Source organism: Galeopterus variegatus, unplaced genomic scaffold (genome assembly GCF_000696425.1).
Source record: "Galeopterus variegatus unplaced genomic scaffold, G_variegatus-3.0.2 Scaffold1655, whole genome shotgun sequence".
NCBI lineage: Eukaryota > Metazoa > Chordata > Mammalia > Dermoptera > Cynocephalidae > Galeopterus > Galeopterus variegatus.
Genome location: NW_007727766.1, coordinates 92,757 through 102,314, shown reverse-complemented (window position 1 = coordinate 102,314; position 9,558 = coordinate 92,757). Strand labels below are relative to the sequence as shown.

At 41.4% G+C, this 9,558-nt stretch overlaps 1 pseudogene; it reads left to right on the top strand.

Moving 5' to 3' along the window:
* Window positions 1-5,721: 5,721 nt before the first annotated feature.
* Window positions 5,722-6,680, top strand: LOC103594976 (annotated as a pseudogene).
* The last annotated feature ends 2,878 nt before the right edge of the window (window positions 6,681-9,558 follow it).

Genomic DNA, 9,558 nt, shown 5'->3' with positions numbered 1-9,558 from the left:
TTTTGGATTGTAAATATATGAAAGTGTCTACAAGGTCTTTATCTGCTTTCTGTCAGCATTTATATTAAATGATAAATTAATGAGGAGAAATGTGTAGTCTTTTTTGTAAATGAGTCTGTGCCACTTTATTCTAACATTGGGATTATTTTATACCTTTTGTATGGCGGTTTTTTTAGGTGAAAAATTAAGAATTGGCTAATTTGCACAAACAAACATGTATTTGAAAGTAGCCAATTTTGTGTAGAAATTACAGGAATTAGTCCAGCCTTAAATACACTATAGTCCAGATTCCTTCATGTGTTATATAGCAATTGCACATTAGGAATCAGGTCCATCTTTATCCTTAAGCAAAACGGTCTTCCTCTGGGTTATCTTCCTGATGAAAAATATTTCTTGTCTTTCCATTCCTACTGATCTCCTAATTGTCCTGAAATTCCCACCCATTAGTCATTTCTGGCAGTTAGAGGGTAAATGTAAGCTTATTGTCTCAGTGATCATACTTTACTCAAAATCTCAATGGCATGAAGAAGAAAAAAGCGAAGGGGAGGGATTATTCTAGATCAGAAGAAATACAGGAATCAAATGGAGCATGTGAACTTTGGATCCTGATTCCAACAAACCAAATATACAAAGGTATTTTTATACAATTAGGGAAATTTGATTAAGTATTGGTATTAGATACTAATGTAAAACAATGACATTTTTATTGTGTTAATAGCAACATGGTTATGTAAGAAAAATGTCCTTATTTTTTAAAATAACATCTAAATATTTTTAAAAGAAAAGTAATACGCATTACCCATGAAGAATATTTACTCCTATGAAAAATTAGCAACTAAGTGTCCATTGGTACCATATCTGACCTCAAGGGACCCTCAAGGGAAGGGACCATAGTAAAGAATTCAGAGGTTATGAGATATGGTAACCACTGCAGCCATCCCTGAATGATTATGAAACCTAGAGTGGGAATTTTATAAACCAGACCTGATGTCTTTATCACTTACTTAGGATTACTCTGTTCACAAGCAGTAGGGTACTTTCTGACCCTCTAGGCTGAACCTCACATAGACTAATTTGGTTCTTGTGTGCTTTAGTGCTTCAGTCCCAGTAACCAGCTAATCTGTAATGATCAGTTAGTAAATCCCCTTGCTTTGGAAACCTAGCATATAAAAAGTGAACTTATTAACTACTCACTGAGCACCCACTACAGTATTTACTAAAATAATTTATTGAGTACTCTTCATATTCACAACACTGTAAAGGACAAAGAGAAAATACTGTCTCTACCTTCAAAGATCTCTAATTATGGAACTTGGCAAGTACACCATTTTAGAATAGTTAACAATCAATGACAAAACACTGAACAGAATTACCAAAGAATTATTTAACCACAATTGTCCTCAAAAGAGAAGAGCAAGGAACCTTAACCTTGCCTGGCTGGTCAGGTTTTCCTGAGGAAGGTGCGTTGAGGTAAGACATGAAGAATCATGGAGGGGGAAGTGGGGACAAGAAGGGTGTCGGAGACAAGAGGCTCCTAGTCAGAGAAAATAGGATGTGTGAATTCAGGGAAGAAAGTGCCCGAAGTGCGGAAACTGGAAGGTCAGTGAGGCTCGAGTATAGGGAGTGAGACAGCGGCTTGAGATGAGGAAGAGCCAGATCATTAGAGGCCTGTAGACCATGCAAAAGTGTTTGGATTTTATTTGAAAGTAAAGGGAATGTGAGGAAGGGTGGTAAGCAGTGGAATGAAGGGATCAGATTTGTGCCTCTTTATTTACATTTACTGAGAAACACTTCTGTCACAGCTTCTCAAACTTCAGTGAGGATGTAATTTACCTGGGGCTCTTGTAAAAGTGCAGTTACTTTTTCAGCAGGTCTGGGGTGGGGCCCGCAAGTATCTAATGTGCTCCCAGGTGATGCCAGTGCTGTTTGACCAAAGAGCACACTTTTGAGTAGTACGTTTCCATATGACAGGCAATTTTAGAAGCAGAAAGGTCCTGTTTCTGATTTGAATTATAGTGAAATGAGTGAGATGTAATTAGCACTACCTGAAGACTGAGGAAAAGGTATAGACCTAGGAGCAAGGTGATTCAGGGAAGTTTTTACATTGGAAAAGTTGAGCCTGAAAGGTATAGAAGGATTACATCATGAACAAGGTGGGGAGTGGAGATTCCAATGGAGCATGGGAACACATGTACAATCATAAAAGAATGTGGCCCTTTTGTGGAACTTTAAGGAGTTGGGTATAGCTAGAAAAGTTAGGTTGAAAAGCTGTATACCATTCTGAGACATTTGGATTTTATCCTTCAACAATTAAAAACTAGTAAAGATCTTTAAGCCAGGTAGTGATGTGATTATTCTGTTTTGAAGTGAAATAAGGCCCGAGGCAGAAAGCCCAGTTAAGAGTTTGTTGCAACAGACTTTGAAGAAATAACGAGGACAGTGGGGATGAACAGGAGGGAAAGAATTCCTGGGACTGGTTAATTGCAGTTAATTTGCGAACAGATGGCAGGCACAAGCATGGCCATCGTTACTAAACATCCAAATGGGTCCACCAAAGTCAGCTGCTTCCCCATGGTTCCCTTGATCAAAGCCCTTGAAAATACTAAACCTATGGTTACCTCAGTTTATCATCACCCTCGTATCCCCTCGAGTCCAAAATGCTCAAGTTGTTGATCTAAAATGTGCCCTCTAATTTTTCTCAGTCCTTGCACTTGTCTTTATCGTCTAACCGACTGAGGCTTGTGTTGTCCAACAACAAATTAGGGAACCTGATGAACACTTAGGCCTAGGGCATGACTTGTTCCGCTTCTCCTGGGTGGGCTGGCCTGTTTCTCCCTGTAACTGTGAACAGTTCAAAGGGTTTTCCTCCAGCACCCTTCCCTGGTTAGCTGAACTGCCATAGCCACCCAAGACATGATCCCTGAAACTAGTTCTGTTTGAAGTTAGAACAACTTGTCCTCAAGCAGAGTATATTGGTTTTCTGCATCGGCCATCTGGGAGAGGCCTCAAGCCAGCCAAGTGTCCTGATGGGATAAAAGCTGCCAAGCTACATTCATTCCTAGACCCTAATTTCCACCTCAGCCCTCAAATGGACTTGGTCCAATTTTGCTAGAGGACCCCTTTGAAGACATAGGTAAGGCACCAGTCACATAACTGATCTGGACTTACCAAAAAATACACTCTTGGCCCTAGCTTTACCATGAGTTTCTTCCTGTTGCTTCTAGATCTGTTCAAACCATCTCATCTCTCCAGGGGACTCTTCCCACTACTTCTGTGATCTCTTTCACCATCCCTACTTCTGAACTAACGAGCTTTGACCCCCATGCAACACTCTTGCTCAGCCTCCCGAGAGTACCCTTGCCCAATGTTTCTGTTCATAGGAGGTGTCAATTCCTCTGGATAAATAAGCGTTTTTTTACCTTACTTAATCTTAATTTTCCATTTGGGAGGAATTTGAAATATTTCCTGTTAAGTCAGCAAAACTAGTCTGGACCTGAATTTCTTAAAACACAAATATTTATTGAGTACCTGATATAATCAAGGGCCAGTGCCATGTGCACTGACATGTTCAATAAATATTTGCTGTTTTGATTTGGTTTCCCTGAAGCCAAAACTGAACTTTCTAACAGCTGGAGATTTGGACAACTTCCAATGGGATGCTTTGAGAGTCTCAGCTAAAAGCTGCTGAATGATAGTGCAGGATTTATTTTGATAAACTTTGTTTCACCTTAAAATGTCATGATCAGCCAGTAAACTGGAAATCCAAGGGAGTTGGAAATTGTTTTTTGTGCTACATGTTTTGCCAAATTTCCATGGAAGGGTTAATCTTTGTGTTATTCAGTAAACACAGCAGGAGCTGGGCCCTTCTGTTTGTTCTCTGCCAAGGTCTTACTCCTGGTTCTGAAGAAAAGAACAGTCCAGGATATGAGGCAATGGGCAAAGACCAGCTGAATTACTTGCTCCCAGGGGTTACTGTTGAGACTAGAGGCAGGGCTGGGGAAGGAGGAATTTTGTTATTGATCTTGACGGAAGAACTGAAAAAGACAGTGATCGAGTGCTACATTCTTTCCTCTCCATGGCTCCTCAAATTTATTCCTAACACAGCAAAGCACAGGGAGGCCTTGTGAGCTCCTTCCAGTCTTGTTTCCAGTCAGAGTGGAGAAAAATAGTGCCACACAGAAGTAAGAATCCTCTTCAAAAGTGAATTTTTAGGGCCGGCCCGGTGGCGCACTGGATAGTGCGCTGCTTGGGAAGCGCAGCTGCGCTCCCGTCCGAGGGTTCGGATCCCACATACGGACCGGCTCCCGCTCACTGGCTGAGTGAGGCGCTCACTGGCTGAGTGAGGCGCGGGAGCAACACCGAGGCTTGCAATCCCGTTGCCGGTCCCCGGTCCGGTACGGGGGCAACACTGAGGGTTGCGATCCGTTGCCGGACACGGAAAAAAGACAAAAAAAAAAAAGTGAATTTTTACCTGATAAAAGTTCCTAAGAAGTACGCCTCCAGTTTCAGAAATGATTAGATGTTTCCATGAAGAACCTAAATTTTTATTATATTTAAAAATACACAAAACATTTTACATTGCTGTACCAGCCAGCTGCCAAAAAAAACAAAAAACAAAACACCTTGCAGAATACTAGTGTGTGTGTGTGTGTGTGTGTGTGTTAACCAAAGTAAAATGACCACTTGGTTGAGATTTGAAAAGAAAGAGGGTTTATTTGAGAGCTCCTTAGGATAGCAGCCTGGGAGACAGGTTCAAGAGGCCTTGAAAGTGTGTTCACAGAACAAAGAGGGGTTTGAGCATTTAAAGGAAAAGGACTGTGAAAAGGAGGGGGCAGTTACAAAAGTTGTTTGTCAAAAGTTGTGATTGGTGCTAGTGTATTTTAAGCAGACTAGTCCATAAAGGATTGGTTGTAGCAATAGCTACTAAATAAAGACTAATTTTAGGGTTACAGTAGGCTGTTCAACAGCAGGGTTTGTAGAAAATTGGAGCAGGTGCTGTGTGCCCCCAGTGCTTTTTTTCTCCTGGCCCCTTGACTTCAATTGTAGTTTAGGTATGATGAAAATGACCCAATCAGTATAACCAACGTTCACAATGTGTGTACAGTTTGCCCAGCGTACAGGCTCTTTTTTGCCCCCTTTCGTAATCAAGCCAATCTAAGATGAACCAAGAGGAAAAGGATTTGGGGTCATCCAAATCTAGACAGTGAAAGCCAAGGGGACTGTGTGCAGTGAGTACCAGAGAGTAGGCTGGTAGTAAAAACTCCCAAAGACCAACTGGGACTCTGGGGAGGCTGGAGCGCGGGAATGATGGGAGTGAAGCGGCCTGGGGGGCGGGGAGGTGTTGAGCACAGCAGTGATTGCTGCTCCTGCCTCCCTGCACTATTTCCTGACTGCGTCTTCCTCCAAGCCATTGATGGCAATGTTGGATAGGACAGAGTAAAGCACATTGCTCCTTGGTCAGGAAACATGGTTGGGTCCTTTTCTTTCCTTCCAGGGCATGAGATCCCAGTTTCCCAAATGTGCTGGTTCTAAGAGGTGGGAGGCAGGGAATGCCTGGGCTCATAACTTCCAGGGCTGAGCAGCAGCTTCATTTTCATCATGGGACTTATAGACATGAGCTACCAAAAAAGAAAGCGCCAGCGTGCTGAATGCCCAGGCTGTGCTGTGGCTGTGCTCGTTTGCAATGCACATTAGAGACAAATATGTTCTAATAAAATGTGGATGGCCAAAGGAAAAGATGGCAGTCCTGGGGTTGATGTCTGGGCCCTGGATTTTGAGAGCATTAGGGATAAACTTGATAGAGACTATCCAGAGAAAAACCAGATGATGACATGTCACAAATCATTCCTCAAGAAAAACAATTGTACATTGTGAGTTTTAACCTGGGCAGACGTGGGTTTTTCCTTCATAGCTATCACGTTGGGGCACAGGACCTTTGAGACAGGCAGGTGGGGGGTTGTATCTCAGTTCTGCTAACTTTGTGATTGGGACAAGTACTTAACCCTTGTGAATAGCAGTTAGGTGTTGAGCACAGCAGTGATTGCTGCTCCTGCCTCCCTGCACTATTTCCTGACTGCGTCTTCCTCCAAGCCATTGATGGCAATGTTGGATAGGACAGAGTAAAGCACATTGCTCCTTGGAGCAGCGGCTCCCCGTGGCGCCTGTTGGGCGCGTTGTGCCTGCGGCGGCCACCGCTAGTCTCCAAGAACCTGACCCCATTGCAGGAAGAGATGGCGGCTGTGCTTCAGCCGATTGAGAGAGAGAAAAGCCTGTATTCAGACCATGAGCTTCGTGTTCTGGATGAAGCCCAGCAACAGGCAAGAAAGAAAGCTGACCTCTATGATGAAGATGAACAGAATATATTGCTGGTGCAAGATTTGGAAGATATGTGGGAGCAGACATTTTTACAGTTCAAACCTGGAGCTCGCATAACAGAAGCTGATGAAAAGAATGACCGAACTTCTCTGCACCGGAAGCTAGACAGGAACCTTATCCTTTTAGTCAGAGAGAAGCTTGGAGACCAGGATGTTTGGATGCTGCCCCAGGCGGAGTGGCAGCCTGGGGAGACCCTCAGAGGAACAGCTGAGCGAACTCTGGCCACACTCTCAGGACTATCCACACTGCCTTGTATGAGGTGTCGCGAGAGACTTTGCTGCTGTTGGTGCCTTGTGCTACAGTAACCAGAAAAGAGCTCACCTTCATATCGTAGAATTCCTGGGCTGGTCACAGAGGGACAATCTACTGCAGCCCCATGGACCCCTGGAAAGACCTGAACTTGGGTGATATGTGAAAACATGAAGACAACTTGGAGTAGAGAACAATGAAACTGAAGGGACTGAAGTTATTGAACTTGGAGAAGGGAATAACAAGAGTTGTGGTCTTCAAGTGTGTATATTACTTCTACAGGGATGTCAATGGGTCGTCTCCATCTGAGTTAGAGGAAGTAAGCATAAAAATAAAGCGGTAGGAATTTTGAGAAGTTACACATGGGAAGAATTCCTTAGCATTTAGGGTTATTAAACATTAAAGTGAATTCTTGAAACGTTCCAGTTACCCTTCAACAAATATTTGTGGAGGAGGTTGTTTTATTGCCAAGCACTGGGAATAAAATGGTAATCAAAATTTAAAAAAAAAAAAAAAAAGAAAGAAATTATTTTGCTAGGCACACCTAACACCTCTCTTCCACCTGCAGACACTTAAGTGGCCTTCCCCACTCTCCTTTTCTCCTTTGTCACCAGCCAGGGGCTCAGTCTGCCTCTAATTCCTCTCTGGTGCTGCTGCTGCTGCCTTCACCCTGCCCTGGTACTCTTCTCTCCCCAAGTCTCTGTAAATACAACACTGACACCCTTGTTGCTTCTAAAGTCAAGACATTTTTGAATGGATGATACATTAACATGTTCAAAAATAGAAAACTAAGTAAAAGTACTCCCATCCTTGTCTCCTACCCTTGCTCTGTCATCCTCATGTGTTATAAAAGGTGTAGCATACTATAAACATTTTCTGCAGCTTGCTTTTCCCCATCTTAATTATCTTAGAGATCCTTCCATATCAGTACACACACAGCATCCTCATTCTGTTTGACAATGGCATAGTTTTCCATTGCGGGGATGTGCCTTGGTTTATTTAACTAGACCCCTACAGATGGAGGTTGTTTCCAATCTTTTGCTATTACAAATCAGGTTACAAATGGTAACCTCATTTATACCCATGCAAGTATATCTGTAGAATGAATTTCCTGAAGTAGAATTTCCAGCTCAAAGGGTAAATGCATGTGTAATGTCAGTATTGCCAAATTTCCCCTCAGAGAGTTATAGCATTATTATTATTATTATAGCAAATTTCCCCTCAAAGAGTTTTTACTCACAATAGCAAAAGATGAAAAGGGTCTGTTTCCTTATAGCCTACCAACAGAGTGTGTTGTCTAACTTACTTAATTTCTTTTAATTCTAAGGGTTTTTATGATAATCCTTTTTAGGGAAACATGGAAATAACAGGGAAGGAGCAGTGCTTAAAATGTCTTGCAAAAAACTGAAAACAAGAACAAAAAATCTTGCAAAAGGATTGAGGGATGCTTAAATTAGCAGGTGAAAATTTGATGAAAAACGGTATATTTACATACTCCTAAGGTATGTAAAGTATCCCCACAATATACTTAGTAAAAAAGGGAAAATTATAATTTTACAGCAGAGAAACTTGGCAGTCACAATCTTAACCAAGTGATCAAACTTAACATCACCAGTAATGGGACAAATTGACATCACGTGCCTCCTGATGTGAAGCACTGAGAAGGACACAATATTACCTCTGTAGTTTTCCTGCCAAAAAAGGATAACTTGAATCTAATCATGAGGAAACCTCAGGCATACACAAATTGAGAGACATTCTTCAAAATTAACTGGACTGTACTCTTCAAAAAGTCATGAAAGACAAAAGAGAGGAACTGTGCCAAGCAGGAGGAGATAAAAGGGACATGACAACTAAATGCAATGTGTGATCCTAGGCTGGGAAAAGGAAAAATAAAACTCTTCAAAAAGTCATGAAAGACAAAAGAGAGGAACTGTGCCAAGCAGGAGGAAATAAAAGGGACATGACAACTAAATGCAATGTGTGATCCTAGGCTGGGAAAAGGAAAAATAAATTTCTAATTTAATTTAAGTAAGTAAGTAATTCATTTTGCTATAAATCAGTGGTTCCCAAAGAGTGGTCCAGAGACCTGGGAGATCCCCAAAACCTTTCAGTAGATGCATGAAGTCAAAACTATTATAATACATAACTATTTTAATAATACTTAGATGTTATTTGACAAGACTATATAAAGAGATTCTGACACCAAGAAAATTGAAAACCACTGCTATAAAGAGCACTAGTGGGACAACTGGCAAAATTAGAATAAGGTTTATAGATTTGAAAATAGTACTATATTTGAAAATAATACTATATCAATGTTAATTTCCTGACTCGGATCACTGTACTATGGTCATACAAGGGAGTGTCCTGTTTTTAGGAACTTCACACTCTTTAGGGGTAAAGAAGCATTATATCTGTAACTTACTCTCAAACCGTACAGAAAATAACATGTTTGTATATACGTGAATATATATACATATATATGGAGAGAGAATGAAAAGCAAACATGGTAAAATGTTAACATTTGGGGAATCTGGGTGAAGGGTACACAAGAATATTTTGTACTATTTTTGCAACTTGAAGTCTGAAATGATTTCAAAAATAAAATATTTTGTCTCAGTCTTGCAAAGTTCTTACAACACTGTCACCTCCTGATGGTCCTTGTTGCCTCTTCCCCTGCCCCCAGCTCTATTGACCAGACCCTCTGCAGTACACAGTTCAGTCATATGACCAGTAGCATTGACTGGGATGTTTCTCTTCATATCTAGGTTCTCCTATGAAGCACTGAACTCCCTGAGGACCTGTTCATCTCCATATCCCCAGGTCCAGCACCATGCCTGGTACACCCAGGCAGTTATTAAATGTTAATTAAATGATCATATGGCTCAATGAGTAAAGGAACAAATTAAACCCAACCCCTGATGTTACAGT